At 37.5% G+C, this 21,565-nt stretch overlaps 1 long non-coding RNA gene across 1 annotated transcript in view; it reads right to left on the bottom strand.

Annotated features, from left to right (window-relative positions):
- The window catches only part of LOC127493017 (uncharacterized), a 62,491-nt gene that overhangs the window by 38,428 nt on the left and 2,498 nt on the right, over nt 1-21,565 (bottom strand). The window lies entirely within an intron of this gene.

A 21,565-nucleotide genomic window follows, 5' to 3' on the forward strand; every position in this document is an offset into this window, starting at 1 on the left:
AGCAGCAGCTTGGGTTCATACACCCAGCAGCCAGCAGGGACAAGGTAACATTGTGAAAAAAGTAGGGGCTATGGCCAATTGCTCTCATGCATGCATGTAATCCAGAGATTCTACCATAGGGAAAAATCTGGGTAACCTACTGATTTTGAGTATGGCTGGGCAGGGGCTGGACACCCATGGAGGACTGTGAGGTGCCCCCAACCTGAAAAATATCACAGGCTCCAGAGCTCAAACTGCTAGGTGGAGTACCCACAGACAACTGGCTCTGGGACTATCTTTGCCTCTCTGTAGATGGAACAGGCTAGCGGGGCAGAGCAGATCCTCTGCACCCTGTGACTGTGGGAGCCTTGTGTGCTGAGACAGTGGGAACTCTGTGACTGCACAAGAGGGCACAGGGTGTAGGTAGGTCTCTGGAAAATCACTGTGTGAAGTTCCACGTGCTCAGAGCTCTCTGATTGCCCTGGGTGGGTCATTGCAGTGGAATCCGTGTTCACACTGAGGACTGCACAGATCCTTTGTGTGGCTCATACAGCAGTGCGGATGAGTATTGCACCCATAGTGGGCTAACACTGGGACACTGATCACCTTGGAAGAGAGGAGGTGAGGGTGTGATTTGCCAACAGAGGTGATCATAGCCTCCTTTCCGTGAAAAAGAGATCCACCATGCCCAACTTGGGTGTCACCCTGGACATTTCCCCCACCCTGGAGAACTGACCAGAGCTCTCTGGCCACATGCAGCACACACATCTGGGTATTCACTGAAAGAATAGACATTCCACAAACAGAAGCATAGTTCAAAGAAAAAAGAGCCATTAGAGGAAAAAACCAACAAGTATTTCCACAAATGTCTAAAAATAAATGCAGAAATTCAAGAAACAAGAATAAGGAAGACAACACGACCCCCCCCCCCAAAAGAAACACAGCAACACTTCAATATTAGACTGTAAAGATTAAAAGACTGATGAACTGCCTGAAATGGAATTTAAAAGATTAATCATAAGATTACTCAGAAACGGGAAGCAAATTCACAAATCAAAGAAATCCATACATGACATGAATTAAAAATATTTCCATGAATATGAGATTTTGAAGAGAAATCAAAATGAAATATTAGAAATTAAGAATTCAATAGGTCAAAAAATGTAGTAGAAAGTCTTAATAGACTTGGTGAGGCAGAAGAAAGAATATCCAGGCTAGAAGACAAATATTTGGAAATCTTACAATCAAACAACAACAAAAAAATTAGAAAAATTAAAAACAGTGTTAAGAGTGAAAAAGATAGTCCATGCTAACAGAAAGCAGAAACAAGTAGGAATAGCCATCCTAATATCAGACAAAATAAACTTTAACAAAAAAAAAAAAAAAAAAACCTTAAAAGAGACAAAGAAGGGCACTATGTGATGATTAAGGGATCAATTCAGCAGAAAGATCTGACTATAATAAATGTATATGCACACAATTACAGGGCACCTGGCTATTTAAAAGAAATGTTAATGGTTAAAAAAGGGAGACATAGACTCCAATATAGTAGTAATAGGAGACTTCAACACATGATGTTCGTCAACAAGACAGAAAATCAGTAAAGATGTCAAAGAGCTAATCTACACTATAGACCAAATGGACCTAATTGATATCTACAGAAATTTTCATCCCACAATTTCATAATATGCATTCTTCTCAACAATGGATGAGACTTTCTCTAGGGTAGAACATAAGCTAGGCCATAAAGCAAGTCTTGACAAATTAAAAAAAAAAAATCAAAACAATAGCAGGCATCTTTTCTGACCACAATGATATAAAGCTTGAAATTAACACCTCAAGAATCTCTAGAACTTATGCAAACAAATGTAGACTGAAAGGGGCCAGCACTGTGGCATAGCTGATAAGGCCACCACCTGCAGTGCTGGCATCTCATATGGGTGCCAGATGGAGTCCCGGCTGCTCCACTTCCAATCCAGCTCTCTCTGTGTCCTGGGAAAGCAGTTGAGGATGGCCCAAGTCCCTGGGCCCCTGCACACACATGGGAAACTTGAAGAATCTCTTGGCTTCTGGCTTTGGATTGGCACAGCTCCAGCCATTGTGGCCAATTGGGGAGTGGGCCTGCGAATGGAAGACCTCTCTCTCTCACTCTCTGTTTCACCTTCTCTCTCTCTCTCTCTCTCTCTCTCTCTGTTTCTCTCTGCCTCTCCTCTCTCTGTGTGTAACTCTGACTTTCAAGTAAAATAAATAAATCTTTTAAAAAAAATGTAGACAGAAAACATGCTCCTAAATGAACAATCATAGAAGTCAAAAGAAAAATTTTAAAAGTCTGGAAATGAATGAAAATGACAATGCAACTTATCCAAACTAATGGGATACAGCAAAAGCAGTGTAAAGAAGGAATTTTATAGCAATTGGTGCCTCCATAAATAAATTTTAAAGGTACAAAATAAATGAGCTATCAATGCATCTCAAGAACCTAGAAAAAAAGGCAACAAACCAAATTCCAAATTAGAAAGAAATAATTAAAATTAGAGAACTAATAAATAAAATTGAAACCAGAAATCAATACAAAAGAACAGTGAATGAAGAGCTTGTTTTTTGAAAAACAAAACAAAACAAACAAAAAAAAAATTGATACACCATTGGCCCAACTAACCAAAAAAAAAAAAAAAAGTTAGAAGAGCAAAATAAACAGAATCAGAGAGGAAAAAGGAAATGTAATACTAGATATCACAGAAATAAAAATAATCATCATTACTTTAAAAAGTTGTATGCGAACAAATTAGGAAAACTACAAGAGCTGGATAGATTCCTGGACACATACACTCTACCAGAATTGAGTTATGAAGACATAGAAAACCTAAACATAACAGTAACCAAGATGAATCAGTAATAAAGAACCCCCCAACAAAGAAAATCTCACGACCAGATGTCTTCATTGCTGAATTCTACCAGAAATTTTTTTTTAACTTTTATTTAATGAATATAAATTTCCAAAGTACAGCTTATGGATTACAATGGCTTCCCCCCCATAACATCCCTCCCACCCGCAACCCTCCCCTTTCCCACTCCCTCTCCCCTTCCATTCACATGAGGATTCATTTTCGATTCTCTTTATATACAGAAGATCAGTTTAGCATACATTAAGTAAAGATTTCAACAGTTTGCTCCCACACAGAAACATAAAGTGAAAAATAATAGATGATTTTTTTTAAATGATGATGAAATCAGATCAGACCTATTGTCATGTTTAATCCCAGTGAGAGTCAAGTTGGGAATTGATAGTTCCAGATTTTATTTATTTATTTGAGAGGTAGAGTTACAGACAGTGAGAGGAAGAGATAGAGAGAAAGGTCCTCCATCCACTGGTTCACTCCCTAAATGGCTGCAATGGCCAGAGCTGAGATGATCCAAAGCCAGGACCCTGGAACTTCTTCCAGGTCTCTCACGTGGGTACAGGGGCCCAAGCACTTAGTCCATCTTCTACTGCATTCCCAGGTCACAGCAGAGAGCTTGATTGGAAGTGGAGCAGCTGGGACTAGAACTGGTGCCCATATAGGATGCTGGCTCTGCAGGTGGAGGATTAACCTACTTCACCACAGTACCGGCTCCTACTTTGATATTTTATATTTCAATAGTATCTTTTCCTGGTGGGAATTTCATTTCATCACTATTTGTACAACAAAAAAGCATTGTCTTCAGTTAAGGGATTTTTAATTTTGCTGGATTCCAGTGTATCAATTTTTCTTTCCTGGCTTGTGCTTCTGCTGTCCTTAAGTTATTGCCAATCTCAAGGCCAGCTAGGTTTTCTCCTATGTTAACTTTTATGAGTTTTGTAGTTTTACAGTACAATTAGGTCTAAGATTCAGTTTGAGTTCATTTTTCTATGTCTAGAATTATTTTTATGAATGTCCACTTGAAGGATTTTTGCACATTGCCTGATGGGGACTTCTAAAATGATAAAATGTTTCCTTCTTTCTGGATGCCCTATTTCTCTGATAATCAGAGTCTATGATTTTTTTGTTTGTTTCTTTTTTTAATAGAAAAATTTTATTTAATAAATATAAATTTCAAAAGTACAATTTTTGGATTACAGTGGTTCTCCCCCGCCCCATGACCACCTTCCCACCTGCAAACCATCCCATCTCCTACTACCTCTCCCATCCCATTCTTCATTAAGATTAATTTTTAATTATCTCTATATATAGAAGATCAACTCTACACTGAGTAAAGATTTCAAAAATTTGCACACAAAGTGTAAAGTTCTGTTTGAAGATTAGTTTTACCATTAATTCTCATAGTAGAGCACATTAAGGACAGAGGTCCCACATGGGGATCAAGTGCACAGTGACTCCTGCTGTTGATCCATGGAAGCCTCTTGAGTTCACAAACTCCAACCTTATTTAGACAAGGCCATAATCAAAGTGGAAGTTCTTTCCTCCCTTCAGAAATCTACCAGACATTTAAAAAAGAACTAATTTCAATTCTTCTCAACCTATTCAAAATAATTTAAATGGAAGGAATCCTCCCAAACTCTGTCTATGAAGCCAGAATCACCTTAATTCCCAAACCAGATAAAGATACAACAGAGAATAAAAACTATAAACCAATATCCCTTATAAAAATAGCTGCAATAATCCTTAACAAAATACTAGCCAATCAAATCCAACAACACATCAGAAAGATCAATCACCTGGACCAAGTGGGATTTATATGTGGTATTCAGGAATGTTTCAACATATGAATATCAAATAATGTGATACCTCACTTTAACAAACTAAAGAACAAAAATTATATGATTATCTCAATAGATACAGTGAAAGCATCTGATAAAATACAAGAACCTTTCATGGTGAAAACCTTAAGCAAATTGGGTATAGAAGGAACATTCCTCAACACAATCAAGGCAATTTATGACAAACACATAGCCAGAATCGTATTGAATGGGAAAAAAAAACTGGAAGCATCCCCACTAAGATATAGAACCACAAAAGGATACCCACTCTCACCATTGTTATTTAGTATAGTCCTGAAAGTTTTAACCAGAGCCATTAGGCAAGAAAAAATATCAAAGGACACAAATTGGAAAGGAGGAAGTCAAATTATCCCTAGTAGCATAAGACAAGATTCTATAGGAGATCTAAAAGATTCCACTAAGAGACTACTGGAACTCAGCAAGAGTTTGATAAAGTGTCAGGACATAAAATCAACACACAAAAATCAATAGGCTTTGTATACACAGACAATGTCATGGCTGAGAAAGAACTTCTAAGATCAATCCTATTTCAGCCATTGTTGAAGACAATTTGGAGATACCTCAGAAATCTGGAAATAGATCTACCAAATGACCCCACAATCACACTCCTTGAAATTTACCCAAAGGAAATGAAATCAGCAGATTGAAGAGTTATCAATATTCTGTGTTCATTGTAGCTAAATTCACAATAGCTAAGATGTGGAATCCACTGATGTCCATCAACTGATGAGTGGTAAAGAAACTATGCATATAGGGGCCGGTGCTGTGACACAGTAGGTTAAAGCCCTGGCCTGAAGCACCAGCATCCCATACTGGCACTGGTTCGAGACCCGGCTGCTCCAGTTCCGATCCAACTCTCTGCTGTGGCCTGGGAAAGCAGTGGGAGATGGCCCAACTCCTTGGGCCCTTGCACCCATATGGGAGACCCAGAGGAAGCTCCTTGCTCCTGGTTTTATATCGGCACAGCTTCAGCAGTCGCAGCAAATTGAGAGTGAATCCGCAGATGGAAGACCTCTCTCTTTCTTGCTCTGCCTCACCTCTCTCTGTGTAACTCTTTCAAATAAATAAATAAAGCTTTAAAAAAAGAAATTATGGCATATACACCCTACAGAGTACTAGTCAGTAGCAAAAAAAAAAAAAAAAAAGAAAAGAAATTCTGTCTTTTGAAACAAAATGGATGCAACTGGAAACCATTACACTTAATGGAATATGCCAGTCCCAAAAGACAGTTACCATATGCTTTCCCTGATCTGTGGTAACTAAGAGTACTGTACTGTACTGTAATGTAATGTACTGTACTATAATGTAATGTAATGTACTGGAGTTAGATTGACATTTCGAGATTCAATGATTGTTTGAAGCCTTTTTCCTTACTGTTGAGGAAGGATGCTTTTTATTCATACTTTTTGTTGAACTCTTTACTTAGTGTAGGGTTAATCTTATGAATATAAAATAAACTGAAAATAGACATTTGTAAAAATTAAGAATGAGAATGGGAGAGGGAGGAGGGTGAAGCACGAGAGTGTGAGCAGGAGGGAGGGTAGGATGGGCAGTATCACTATGTTCCTAAATCTGTATATATGAAATACATGAAAATAAAATAAATAATAAATTAAATTTAAAAATTTCATATTTAGTAGTATTTGCTTCATTGCTTTGTTTCATAAAGTTTCAACAAATGTCTGAGGGGAGTTAGGAAAGCTGGTGAACAAATGAGGGCAGCTGTGCGAAGCAGACTACAGTATAGGTGATTGGGATGTAAGGGGAGCTCAATTTCACCCGGTAATTAAACAACAATTTGATGCCCTGTTTTTTTATGGAACAAGGACTTATATTACTAAGCACATTACAGAGAAAAACCCAACATGAAGATGATTTCACCTAGGGATTTAGAAATATTAAAAATAACTCCTAAAACCCCATTACTTTCTTTTTAATTATTCAAAGATCTCAGGCTGGACACCACAGCACAAAATGATCCCTGAGCTCCCCATGACAAGTGTCTTCCAATGTGAATTTCTGATAAATGAGCTTTGCGTCATTGACTTCTATAATTCAATTAGAGACATTTTTGTAGTGGGGAGGGGGAGAATTATTCCTTTTCCATATAAAATCAATGTTAGAAGGAAAAAAGCTAAATTACACAACTCAAGAGGTAATATAACTTACTTACAAGTATTGAGAATAGCAATTTTATAAATATTTCTAGTCAATGATTTCAATTTACTTACATTATGCATTCTTAATGGAGAACTATTATAGTCAAATGGGCAAAATGTTAAAATGTCAATATTACAACAATATGTGGCCCTCCAAAGCTTAATCCTATCCTGATAAAATCTCAATCTTTAATACATAATACTGTTTCTCTGGTTTGAAGTTTTGTTTTGTTTTGTTTTTTCAGGTATCACATGAGCAGCATTGACATATAATTCATGAAAGGTACACAAAATGTGACCCAAATCAATGCTACAAATCTGTGACACATAAAAGGTTGAAAATCAAGGACTTTTTTCTTGCTTAATGGCATGATCTTAAAGTCACCTTGTGAGAACATGGCATGTGTACTGTTATGGATTGTTCTTGGCCTTGTGGTTGTTGTTTATAATGGCTTTTAGTAGTTTTGTGTGTAAGCTGGGCCTTGCAAATTAAATAAAAATAGTTTATGTTTTACTATTTAATTTGACAGAAATTATGTGTAAAGTGCTAAAAAGAAAATTGTCAGCCATAGCAAAATATCTAGTAACTAAATTAGAAGTATATTCTCATACCAAGGTAACATCTACATTTGAGTATACTAAAAATAATTTTGGGGCCAGCGCTGTGGCACACTAGGTTAATCCTCCACCTGTGATGCCAGCATCCCATATGAGCATTGGTTCTAGTCCTGGCTGCTCCTCTTCTGATCCAGATTTCTGCTATGGCCTGGGAAAGCAGTAGAAGATGGCCCAAGCACTTAGGTTCCTGCAACCATGTTGGAGACCCAGAAGAAGCTCCTGGCTCCTGGCTTTGGATAGGATCAGCTCAGCTCCAGCCATTGAGGCCATTTGGGGAGTGAACCAGAAGATGGAAGACCTCTCTCTCTCTCTGTCTTCCCCTCTCACTGTCTGTAATTTTACCTCTCAAATAAATAAATAAATAAAATCTTTTAAAAAATTAAAAAAATTTTTTTTGAATAAATACATTAATTTTTCAATAGCTTTTCCTTTCTTGAAAAATAACTTTTGAATGATTTCTTTCAAAATTTTGGTAACATTTTTGGTAATATCCTAACTGAAGCAGAATCCTATTTCAATTTTGCCATCTTGATGGCAGGGAAAAATCAATAGGGTATAAGGACTTGATGTGTTTAATAAGGAAGGAGGGGCATGCCCATAACTGAGGTGGGAACACTTTGCTGTGTAAAGACACCGGCATGCTAAGCAACTTACTCAGAAGAATGTCTCTATACAGGGGAAGGCAGCCAAAACGATTAAAAGAAAGAAAGAAAGAAAGAAAGAAAGAAAGAAAGAAAGAAAGAAAGAAAGCAAGCAAGCAAGCAATGATCCAGCACACAGGGATTGATTCTCAGATTGGGGGCTAAACTCTTTAAAGTCTACTGACACTCAGAACTCAGTTGGTACAGAACTCAGTTGATATGTACCCGTGCACTATAATTTTTTACAGTTTCCTTTTACAGTCAACAGCAAATGTGAAGCCTCATTAGCAACCTTCTCATTGGCCCAGGAAGAGATGTTAGTCAAACTATTTAAAATGCTGGACAAGATTAAAGATATAGTTAGGAGTTCTACTATCTAATGTCCCTAGACATTGACCCTGTGTGGGACACAGGTTGTAGAAACTCAGTGCTAGGCAGAACTTGTGTGTTCCTTAAGTTATTTGATAAATGATAATTTCCCTGAAGCGAGAGCTTCTTGTGCCAGGAAGTAGTTGGATAGTAAAACAAAAGCAAACTGAGAAACTGATGATCCTTATTATTCTATGGCAAGCATTTGTTTGTGAAGTGGCCACAGAAACTTTGACAGGCAGGGGAAATGGTAGCAAAGATATAAAATGTAGGCGTGTATTGGATACGTCTTCCTACCTTTACAAATCCATGCAAAAAAAGATAAATTAAGCAGAAAGGTGTAAAAACAGAGAAAGAAAAGAATATAGCTTGGCTAAGAGAGGGATACCTACCTGAAGCTTGGAAAGTAATGACTAAAAGTCTTCTAATGTTGACTTTTTCAGGACTGAGCAGGTGGTATGCTCGGAAGACAACAGTCATAGCTATGGTCCCAAGTCTTAATTTTTTACACAATTTCTATTAACAATTGTCTGCCAGATAATGAGTGTCAACACACTAGCAAATATCAAAATAAAATATTTTCTTCCTACCCAAGTCTATAGTTTCCTATACTTTGGAGGTAGTCATCATTTTGTGGCTAAAGAGGGACAGAAAAAGTGTAGAAGCCTATATTGAAAAGAAGGACCCTAAGGCTTAAAAATTGTCTGGACAAGATCTGCCTATTGTTAATTACAAACGGAACTGACTGAGTGTAAATAAATTGGATGCCGACCCGATGTTTGGGAGAAGTATATTTCCAGAGAAACCACAAAACTTGGGAAACCCAAAAAATTTTTCAACCACTAAAGAAATCCTTGGGCGTTAAAATTACACCAGGAAGAAGTGGGACACCAAAGCTTGACAGGCTTCCAAGTAAAATGAACTTTTCAATGCTCACTCCAGATTGACCCTGGAGAATGCAACGCAAAGAACTGGCCAGGGGGCAGAGGCAGGAGGTAGGAAGGGGGCACACGAAATCCGCCTGAATAGCAGAACCTGTCGTCTAGGCTGAGATGTCCACCAATCAAAGAATTCTTGCTAGACAAAGTCTTTTCTACCCTACTGCAGTATACTTGCCCACATCCAAACCTGCTGAAAAAGACTAAATATTTCCTGGTGGTCTTGGACTTTGTACTGGACACTAACTGGAAGAGGTGGATGGGATTTTGAAGAGTTTCTTCCAGGGGCTTTGTGGTGTATCAGGTTAATCCAGAATCTCTTATTGAGCACCACTTTGAGTCCCAGCTACTCCACTTTCTCTCCAGCTCCCTGCTGATATGCCTGGGAAGTAGCAGAGGATGACCTGAGTGCTAGGGCCCTTGCTACCTGTGTGGGAGATATGTGGAGTTTCAGGATCCTGGCTGCAGCCTAGACCAGACCTAGCTATTGCAGCCCTTTGGGAAGTCAATCAGTGAATGGAAGATTGATTCTCTCTCTCTCTTTCTCTCTCTCTCCATACCCCCCTCCCCCCAGTCACTCTGCCTTTCAAATAAATAAATAAATCTTAAAAAAAGAGATTCTCCCTTGGACAGAGCTGAGTCTATTCCATGTGTGAAAAAAATAGATTCTGCAGATATTTGGTTGGGGGATAGCACTGAAGCTGTATTAGTCTTCTATTGCTGGCATAAAAAATTCTTTAAAATTTTTTTCAATTATTTTTCAGTTCTGAAGGTCAAAAGTTTGACAAAGGCTTTCTGGGCTGAGTAGGATGTTGATTGGGCTGTATTCTTTCTGTAAATCCTAGGGGGTAAGTCCATGCCTATATTTTCCCAAGGTGTGTAGATCACCTACATTCCTTAGCTCAGGACCTCCTTTCTCTATCTTCAAAGCTAGCAATGGTGCCTCAAGTCTGTTTCTCATAAAGTCTATCTGAGCCTCCTATTGTCACATCTCTCTTTTGATGAGAGCTGGGGAAATTTTTTCCTTTCAATATCTCTTTAATTAGATTGAATCCACCTGGATAGTCTGGGATCTTCCATCTCAGGATCCTTAACTTAATTACATCTGTAACATCCCTTTTTTCCATAAAAGGTAAAATAGTCACAGGTATAGCCTGGGAAGTAGGATGTCCATCTCTCAGAGAAAAGGCTCTATTTCAATACCAATTTTCCTGCTCTTCAGAAATAGAATCTCCATGTCATTTACCAACAACTGGGAATATCTGCCCAAAATACTGTGTTTCTCAGGTTCCTTTGATATTTTGATACACCTAAATGCTACTATGGGAAGTAAATTGAAGTAATATACCCAACTTAAGAAACTTGCCTTAATGAGGGTCTTGCTTTAGATTTACCTTGCTCTCCCACTTTTTAGTTTCTTAAAGAGGAATTTAGATGATTAATTTGAGATCTTTCTTCTTTTAGATCTTTCTAATTTTAGATCTTTTCTTTATTTACAGACAAATTTAACTTTATAAGCACTTCTTTAGCTACATCCCATATATTTTGGTATGTTGTACCTTCATTTTCATTTACCACAATATTTCTTATGTCCCATTTGATTTCTTTATAGATTCATAGGTTATTAAGGAGTGTGTTAATCTCCACATATTTGGCCCACGCCTCAGCTTACTTGGCTAATCCTCCGCCTGCAGCACCGGCACCCCAGGTTCTAGTCCCGGTTGGGGCACCGGATTCTGTCCCAGTTGCTCCTCTTCCAGTCCAGCTCTCTGCTGCGGTCCGGAAAGGCAGTGGAGGATGGCCCAAGTTTTTGGGCCCTTGCACATGCATGGGAGACCAGGAGGAAGCACCTGGCTCCTGGCTTCAGATCAGCACAGTGCGCCGGCCGTAGCAGTCATTTAGGGGGGTGAACCAATGGAAGGAAGACCTTTCTCTGTCTCTCTCCCTGTGTCTCACTGTCTAACTCTGCCTGTCAAAAAAAGAAAAAAATTTCCACATATTTGTAAGCTTCCTAATTTTCCCTGCTTTTTATTGCTAGTTTCATTTCACTGTAGTCAAAGAACATATTTTGGATCATTTATGTCCTATTAAATTTACTGAGGTTTGTATTATGGCCTAGCATATAGTCTATTTTATAGAATGTGCTATGTGCATTTGAGAAAAATTCCTATTCTGTTCTTGGACGGAGAATTATATGAAAGTCTTTTAGTTCTAGTAGATTTACAGTGTTGTTCAAGTCTTCTTCCATTTAGTTGCTCTCTGCATTATTGAAAGTGAGGTGTTAAAGTCTCCAACTATTATTATTTATCTATTTCTCTTTTTCTGTAACTTTTGTTTCATATATTTTGATGTTCTATTATTAGATACATATATATTACATATTTTTAAATCTTTTGATCTCTTATATGAGCATTTCCCTCTTCATCTCTAGTAATAGCTTTGTTTTAAAATCTATCTTATCTTCTATTATAATTATTTCAGCTTTCTTGTGGTTGCATCTACATATAGGTGAGTCATTTTTTATCCATTCTGCCAATCTCTACTTTTTGATTCCATTGTTTGACACACTCACATTTAATATCATGATTGAAATAATCGGACTTGTATCTGCACTTTATTTTTTGTTTTCTATGTGTCATCTTGTTTGTTCCTCCATTCCTCCTTTACTTCTTTATTTTTCATTGAGTATTTTCTAATGTAGCATTTTTCACTTATTTAAATGATGTTTTTCACTGCATTTTTGAATGATTTTAAGGTGGCTGCTCTTTGCCATAGGCACTTCCACTTAACAGAATCACCTTCAGAGTATAATTCCAATGATATACAGAAATGCTATACTTACATAGTTCTATTATCTTTTCTTTCTTTTTATGATACTATTTTTATACATATTATATCTACTAATGTTACAAACCCAGGAACATATTGTTTTAACTATTTCTTTATGAGCTGTGGTCATATCTTTAACCAAATATAGACTTGTTCTCATCTGAAAAAAAAGGAGAGATGGTCTTTTTTCTGTTATCCTTCCTGCTGGTCAGAAGGCTAATGTGAGGAATGAAGGTAGATGAAGCATCTTTAAACATGATCTAGAAGGGGCATAATGAGGATGACAGATTAATGAGACAGGTGATGGTGTTCCAGTGGGTCATGGAACCATCATATCAACACTGTGTTTTGTGTTTTTAATATGAGAGAAATAAACTAATTTCTATCTTCTCAGCAATTGTTAATTGGGATTTTTGGTATCTACAGCCATATCAAATATTATCAAAACCAAAGGTGCAATAAAGTTGTCAATTCAAAGCATAGAAACCAGGTAAACAGAGAGGAAATGAGAGTAGAAGATTGGGGATTTCTCTACATTCCTATACTACTCTCCCTCCAAAACACACATGCACACACACACACACACACAGAAGGTGTAACTTGGGAGACACAAAGCAAGTAAAGGACTCAAATACAGACACCTTCCTTATTATGTGAGTCTCAATCAAAATTCTTTCAAAAATGTTGTTAGTCAAATTTTAATTTTAAACCTGAAAACATTGATTTTCACTGGAAAACACTCCCCAAATTTCAGTAAGTCAAAATAACACATGCTTATTTCTCACTCCCTCTATTGTTTGTCCATCTTGGGTCAGTTATGCTTATTTTAATAATGCAAGAACCCAGGCTAAGAGAAGCTCATCTCAGTAGGTGCTTCCTTGCTCATGGTCCCAGGAAAAAGGAGGATAAGTGAATCATACACTGGTTCTTAATGATGATGCTCAGGACAGCAACACCTTTCACAATAGTCTGCAGGCAGAAGCAACTCAAATGCTCACCAATGGATAAAGAGATAAATAAATTGCGGCATATCCAAACAATGGAATATTAGTTGGCCTTGAAAAGGAAGGACATCCTGCAACTTGTTATAACAAGGATGGATCTTGAGGTCATAATACTAATTGAAATAAGGCATTTTTTAAAAGATGTATTTATTTATTTGAAAGTCAGAGTTACAGAGAGGCAGACACACACACACAGAGAGAGAGAGAGAGAGAGAGAGAGAGAGAGAGACAGGTCTTCCATCTGCTGGTTCATTCCCCAAATGGCCACAATGGCCAAAGCTGCAACAATCCAAAGCCAGGAGCCTGGAGCATCCTCCAGGTCTCCCATATGGGTGCAGGGATCCAAGCACTTGGGCCATCTTCAACTGCTTTCCCAGGCCATAGCAAAAAGCTGGATTGGAAGCAGAGCAGCCAGGACTCAAACTAGTTCCCATATGAGATGTTGGCACTGCAGGTGGCAGCTTTGCCCACTACACCAGCCCCAAGGCACCTTTTTTAAAAAGGCAAATACTATGCAATTCCATTTATGGGGTACCTAGAGTAGTCAAAGTCATAGGATAGAAAATACAAAGATGGTTACTAGGGCCTAAGGGCAAAGAAAAAGAGAAGTTGTTTGATTATTATGGAATTTCAGTTTTTCAAGATGAAAAGGATCTGGAGATTTGTTTCACAACAATGCAGATGTGCCTAACACTGCTGAAGAATACATCTAGAAATGGTTCAAGTAGTAAATTTTGTGTTGTGTGTTTTTAACCACAATCTTTTAAAATGGTACTCAGAAAAACATATATCACTTCTTTTCACACTTATTTACCCAAAGCTGGTTACATATCTATGCTTAACTTTAAAAAGGGATAATTACAATCTGGTCATGAAAGAGTAAAGCATAAACAGTTGGTAGCTAGTACTAATGATAATCACATGATTATCTTTTCTTGGCAGGAAATATTTCTTTTGCTTTCCAATCTGCATACAAACTCATTCACCTACCTCCTTCCCAGGAGATCTAAGTCAGAAGTTGTAGTGATGGCCCCAACCTCAAAGCCTAGAATTTCTGGGTGATTCATGAAAGCCTTTATAGCAGGAGATAATGAAGACATAGCAGGTTCATATATCTCTCTTCTTGAAACAGAGACCTTACCCTCCCAAAATACACACAGACATGATCCAGCAGTATATCACAATCGAAATAACTTCAATAAATATATTTAAAATAGGAGGAATAGGCAACACCTGGAAGTTATTGGCCTATAATAATTCCAATATTAGGCAGGGCAGAAATTTGGGACTTCATAACCTGAAGGCAAGGCATATTTCTTAAAAAAGACTCCATGTGGGTTTCTTAAGAGGGGCAGCTCTTTCCATCGATTTCTATGATTCCTAGATTCTCCTTTTGGAAGGGCATCCTTTGGCAAGGTTTTAAGTAGGCATTCAAGATTATGTCTGCCTTAGGGGGTTGAACTGCTTTCCCACTTTTATTCCTTTCTAAGAATTTAGGAAGTCCAAGGGTCATTTTAAGTCTCAAAAAACCACACTCATAGCTAGGTTAGACCCTCTTTTAGCAGTAAAATTATCTTAGGAACTTAGACTTGACTGACTTCTTAGCTCCTCCCATTTTCCCTTTGTAGCTATATTTATTTGCTATCTGTGTCTCTCTAACTCTCTTTCTCTCTCTCTCTTCTCCCACCCCATTCCTGCCACAGTTTCCTGAGCTTAGCAGTTGAGTGTTACACTTTCTTCCCTAAACTGGTATAAGCGATTTTGAGCCATTTGTCCATTGAAAAGGACTGCAGGCACCACACACTAATCCACGATCAGTGATTTGATTCTTGCTGCAAAAATGAATTTTTATAGGCCTTTGTGACTCAAAGCATAAATTTTAGTTTTGACTAATCTGGTTGAAAAGTACTTGTATTGCCAATTCCCCATTCTTCAGGCTCTCTAATTTTTTTTTATTTATCCTTACAAACTTACCAGTTCTTATTCTGAATCTATCCTTTTTCTTACAATCTTGTCAAATGCAGCTAATAGCCACCAATAAGCAGTAGTAATAACGTTTCCCTAAAGCTAGGTGTGCTTTGGTAATTGCCTTCCAATTTATAGTAGGCAAACAGTTTTACCAAATGTTTCACCCCTAAGAACATGGATTTCCATTCCTCTAGTTTTCAGTAATAGCTTTCTTGATTTCCCCTGGCAGGGTAGGTGTTAAAGCAATGTTACATGATTAAGGGTTTACTTAATCATTAAAAGAGGACTCCACTCCAAGGTTCTAAGTGCTTTGCTACTTTGATAGAATAGATAATCCTGTGGAAACAAATTTCTAACAAATCTCAGCAGATTAAATTAGAGATTTATTTTTTTCAGTTGTGTTCCATGTCCTTAGGTGGGGTCTTCAAAAATGTCTATTCACCACAATCACTCAAGGACACACACACAGTCTCCATCTCAACATCTGCTTGCATACTCATAGCTCTAACAGGAAATGTAAGCAACACTAGTAGAATTTCTATAGTTCTGGATTCAGTTGCAGAGAACAGAATCCACTCTATACAATATAAAGAGAGAAGGATTCAAGGGTTCAACAACATATGAGATAGTTGGGAGTACTAAATAATTTTCAGGAAAATCTTCCCAAATCATCCAGAACCTGGTTATCAAAGTAGTATGTCTTTTCTGCAATTTCACTAGGAGCAGAACTCTATGAGAACAAAAACACTTTTTCAATCAGGAAGCCACCATCACTGCCACTTCCAGACACGTCACACTTGCTACAGTCAGTCTGTGCTTACAGAGTAGATGCAGGGAGACCTGCCTCTCAAAACCCACAAAGTTGGTGCCTGGAACTGTTGCCAATGTTGTTGTAGGAAAGCAGAAAAAACAAACACAGCAAAAGTATGTCTTCCCCCTAACCTACATTTTCTAAATTTCATGCTAGTACATCTGATTAGCCAAATGAAAATCACTCCCAGAATCCCTGCTGTAGTGGGAGTACAGCATCTATGTTATATGGAGGAACACTACAAAAAATGAAGTTGGGCAATGATCCAACATTACCATCCCTTAGTATATTATAGACCACTATATAGCAACAAAAATATATTTTTATAATTTTTATCGTCTTCTAATTTAGAGCAATTTTAAGAAGTTCACACTAAATGTTCATAACAAAGCCTATAGGGATTCAGGAAAGTTAAAATTTTCCTGTGCTCTTTTTTATATTCTAAGTGCTTACAGATATAATGTACTTGTTACAAACAAAATAAGTATCATGCTTCAGGTATATGTGCAATCCTCTGCTTTAATATTTTAATTTCTTCAATTTTTACACCAATTCTATGGAGTAGTACATGTAGGGGTTATTTTCAGCTACATATCTCAGACACCCACCTACAGTGGCTTGATCAAACATACTGTTTATCTTCCATACATAAGTAGTCTGAAGCTGGCAATCATGCCATTCCAGGGACCTGGATAACTGTCTTTCTGCTCTTTTATCATTAACTTGTGTCCTTCATCTGCACAGCCATAAGATGGCTGATCAATCTGCAGACATTGTTGACAACTTGTGGATTTGAAAGAGGGGAGGAACAAAGACAAAAGCTTGGTCTGCTGCCTGATAGAGGTGGCATATACATTACCAAGTTGTGAGTTCAGCATACGTTTTATTAGCCCAAATGGAAATACATAGCAACTACTAGATGCAGGGGAGCCAGGAACTAAAGTTTTGTTTGTTTTAGTTATGCCAAAGATAGTGTTATGTTAGTAAAGAAAAAGGCTATCATGAATACTGGAGAGGTAACTAGCTGTGTATACCTTAGATAAACATTTTCTTAATTTTACAACAAGATATTCAAGGTTGAAAAGTTTAAAAATGTGATCATAGCTCAGTGACTTGGCATTTGATTCATGCCTATGACTGAGAATTCAGGACTTTTGATAAGTATTTACTTTAAAAAATGTTAAAACTTTAAAATACTTTTGACACATGAAGAGGTAAATTACACTATTTAGGAAAAAAGGAAAAATGGAAAAGCTTTTTCCTTAAGGGTCTATAGAGCAAAAGTAGGAATGAGAGGGGAAATGAGAAGTGGGGGAAAGATGAGAGATATGAAAAATTTTCTGTGGAAATAACATGAACCTATGTTTGAAAACAATAGCAAAAAGCATTTGTTTAAAAGTACTGTGGCACATTTTCAGGCTACTTCTTATTACTGGGTAAAAATTTGTAGCCTCGTGACTAGAATTCATTCTGATGTAGCAAAACTCATTCTATTGACTATTAACTCTTACCTAGAGCTTGAGAATTATATAACTATTAATCAAACAAACATGAAAATCATCTCTAATTACTATATGGTATTTTCCAGAACGATCTGTTTGATTTTCATTTCCTAAACCTGGACTTTTTTCTTTCACTGAAAAAGAAAAATGATATGATATACTCTGAAAAGCAAGAATGTTACAATTAGTCTCAAAGTAGGATTGTGGATGTTTCTTACAAGCTTTTGGGGATTCTGAGATTTGAAAACATATAGAAGATATCAGAAGTGGGTAGCTAAGATCACCAGGTTAGAAGGCAGGTTGTGGTTCTGTTTGAGCATACTGGCAATGACAGTAGCCTTCAAGAATGCATAACTCAGCCCAAGAAATCTGCAACAACCTGAAACTGGTCTTTGACAACTTTCAGCTTGTGACTTTTTCCCTAGGGAGATGGGAGGTTCCTTCCTTTGTTGTGTCTTTACCATGACATGTGGGGATTCCCCTCCCTTAAATTTCCCTCCTTGAACGCGGCCAGCTCTTGGCACTGGACACCCTAACCAGCAGAATATGATGACTAAACAATTGTAGCTCAATTCCTGGTTCTAGCTATGGAGTACACTTAATTCATCCCCAAATAGTCATTTGGGAACAACAATGAGCAAATTAATCATATTCCTGTGAGTTTAAGCAGCAGCAACAAGAAGGAGAAGTAAAAAATGCAGACTGAATATGAAAAGACTGGGAGTGGGAAAACTGTGTAAAACATACTTGAGTAAAGGATTTACACTCATGTTAAGTTTGATTGAAGACTAGCAAGACAAAATGTAGGCTCCTGTTGAAAGCCACAGAATGCCCTACACTCTTTATCATCAAGACAGTTACAAGATATGCTTGTACAATAACTGACATAATAATGCCCAGGAAGGGTGTACCTTGTGTGACTTTGACTATAACACGTCTCAAAAAGCTACTTTTTGATTGAATCTATTTGGGGACCTTTTGGCCTTCTGAATCTGGATGTCTATATCTCTCTCAAGGCTTGGGAATTTTTAGCTGTATTTCATTAACGGATTTTCTATGCTCTCCCTACTTTCTTCTACTTTTAAAATGCTTATAATGTACTTAATGGTGTCTCATTAGTCTTTCTTCCTGTATCTCTCTCTCTCTCTCAGCCTGACTGGGTTAATTCAAAAGACTTGTCTACAAGTTCAGAAATTCTTTCTTCGGGTTCATTTAGTCTGTTGTTGAAGCTGAATATATTTTCAACTATATTTTCAAACTATATTTTCACTTCATTCTTAAATTCTTTAAGATTTTGATTTAGTTCTTTTTTATGATCTCTCTCTGTTGATTTTCTTATTTGGATACTGCATTCTTTTCCTAATTTGTTACATTTCTATAGGCATTCTCTTATGTCTCGTGGAGCTTTCTTAAGATCATTTTTTACTTTCTTATCAGCATGTCACGGATTTCCTTTCCCTTGGGTCTATTACTAGGGAATTATTGTATAACTTTAGCAGTATTGTTTCCTTGCTTTTTTAGGCTTTCTGTGTTCCTAAATTGATATTTGTATATCAATTGGAAAAGTTACTTCTACTAATTTTATAGAATGGGTTTCATAGTGAAATACTCTCTTGGAGATGCACTCTATGGTATAGGTTATGTAGGGCGTGTTGGCTTTGGTTCTGCATAGCTGCAATGCTGTAGTGTCTGTGCAACTTCTTCAGCTATAATCAACATCGGTGATGTCTGTGAATCTCCCAGTTGCCCCCATTGCAGGGGTTTGTGGGACTATTTGTTGGAGAGTAGTTTTCCTAGTCGGTGAGTTTGCCAATGCTCCAGGTTGAGGTTGGGGCTGGCATGGTGGCATGCTTGGCTGAGGAGACATGCTGCTTAGCTATCTCTGTGAACCACAGGTGGATGTGATCTCAAGATGGGGCTTTGCATCTGTGGGGAAGGGAACAACATTGTCTGGGATCTTTCTCTAGAGTAATTTAGCACTGTGAACCCAAAGCTTTTTTGCTACCACATTTGTTAATTTTGATATTGTTTTGTTACACTTCTGAACTCCTCACCTTGGAATTCTTTGGCCTATTTACTGAAGAACCTTAACTTAACCTGGAATTACAAAGATTTCAGAAGCAATAATATACAGATTCTAGGTCTGACTTCTCCAGTAATTTGCCATTACTTCGAATGAAAACCAATGGTGACAAAATAAATCAATACATAAAAATTTTAAGAAAGGGGAACAGTGCTGTGGCATAGCAGGTAAGGCCACCTCTGGCATACCATATGGGTGCCAGTTCAATTCCCAGCTGCTCCACTTCCAATCCAGCTCCTTGCAAATGTGCCTCGGAAAGCAGTTGAAGATGGTCCAAGTGCATGGGCCTCTGCACCCACGTGGAAGACCTAGATGAAGCTCTTGGCTCTTGGCTTCAGCCTGGCCCAGCCGTTGTTGGTGCAGCCATTTGGGGAGTGAACCAAGAGATGGAAGATTTCTCTCTGCCTCTGCTTCTCCCTCTCTGTAACTCTGTCTTTCAAATAAATAAATAAACTTTAAAATGAAAAGGTGGCTGCCTATTTCTCTCTAAAATTAGGAAGAAGAGACGAAAGAAGAGGGAGGTGATTTACAAGTGATCCTTCCCTTTGAAAATTTCCTTTTAAGATTTAAAGATTAAACACCTTTCTTCTAGAAGAGAAAATTGCTAGAATGGAAAAGATCCACATGACTCATTAGCACTGTGCAATGTCTGTAAGTTTTTCTGACCAAAATTCATATTTTCATAATTCAACCTAGCACACACGTGTGTGTGTGTGTGTGTGTGCATGTATGGACAATGGAAACAATAATTGTATAAAATACTACTCATGTTTACCATGTAAAATACTCTCATACGTTTTATGATCAGCACTTTTTCTTTCTCTTTGTTTCCCTTGTATTCTCTCCTATAGTCATGACAACATAAGTGATTTTGCCTTGCTGTTTGAAAAATGCTAAGTTACTATAGGATTCCAATAGTTTTGAATAAGAAAGGAGAAGAAAAAAACTGGAGATGGAAAGTTTGTTCACTAATTTTTCTTCTTTTTTCCTCAGGCAGTAGCTCCTTTAATTTATCCATTGTTGATTGAGGCTAATACACTGCACACAACCTGAAGGGAGCCTTTACTCTCCTAGAGGTTGATATAATAAAGCAGTAGGATTGTGCAGTGGAGAATATTGTAAACAATCTGGTGTCTTCCCACCAGGTTGATTTCCCAGTGGTCTTGCATGCGGCATGCTCATTTCCATTCAAGTGTCTTTATTATCACTTAACCTAGAATTCCAGCCATTTACCAAATCATTCTCTTTGCCTACTCCTATTATGCTCAGGTCTACCAGTGGAGAGTTGTACTGATTTTTTCAGTTCTTAAAGGCTACTAAAGGTACACAGGAGAACACTCCAGTCCTTAGAGGCCTTCTCCGTCAGGTGCAATCCATATCAAAGGAAAGACCATCAAAGCTATTATTTTTCAACTAAAGCTGTTATTTTCACCACTTATAAGTGAACTAAGAGACCCAAATAATTCAAGATCCTCACAATCAACTTTGTTTATTCAACTAGAAAGCTTCAATCTCACTGTAGACATTTTATCATGTGTAGTGAAAACACAGTTCTTTACTATTGTTGATTGAGCATTTGGCCTTGGAAAATACCATTTAAAGACTCAATTCTGAGTTACTTTTCATCAGAGGTGGGAAAAATAGACTTTGCTGTGATACCTTTCTATCTCCATAAAGAGAAATAATTCAATCCAGATCTCAAGTGCTACCCAGCAACTTTTTCCCACATACCCTATTCAAAACAGCTTTGTTGACTTTTCAAACTATCAAACACTGGCAAATTATAAGCATTTTTAATAGTACAATCATTAACCTCTAAGTTTTTTATCCAACTCTAGAGCTATGAATTGTTTTTATTTTAGTTCATTTGTATATACAAGAACTGCTATCCACTAAATGCCTTTG

The sequence above is a fragment of the Oryctolagus cuniculus genome, chromosome 5, assembly GCF_964237555.1.
Source record: "Oryctolagus cuniculus chromosome 5, mOryCun1.1, whole genome shotgun sequence".
NCBI classification, from domain to species: domain Eukaryota; kingdom Metazoa; phylum Chordata; class Mammalia; order Lagomorpha; family Leporidae; genus Oryctolagus; species Oryctolagus cuniculus.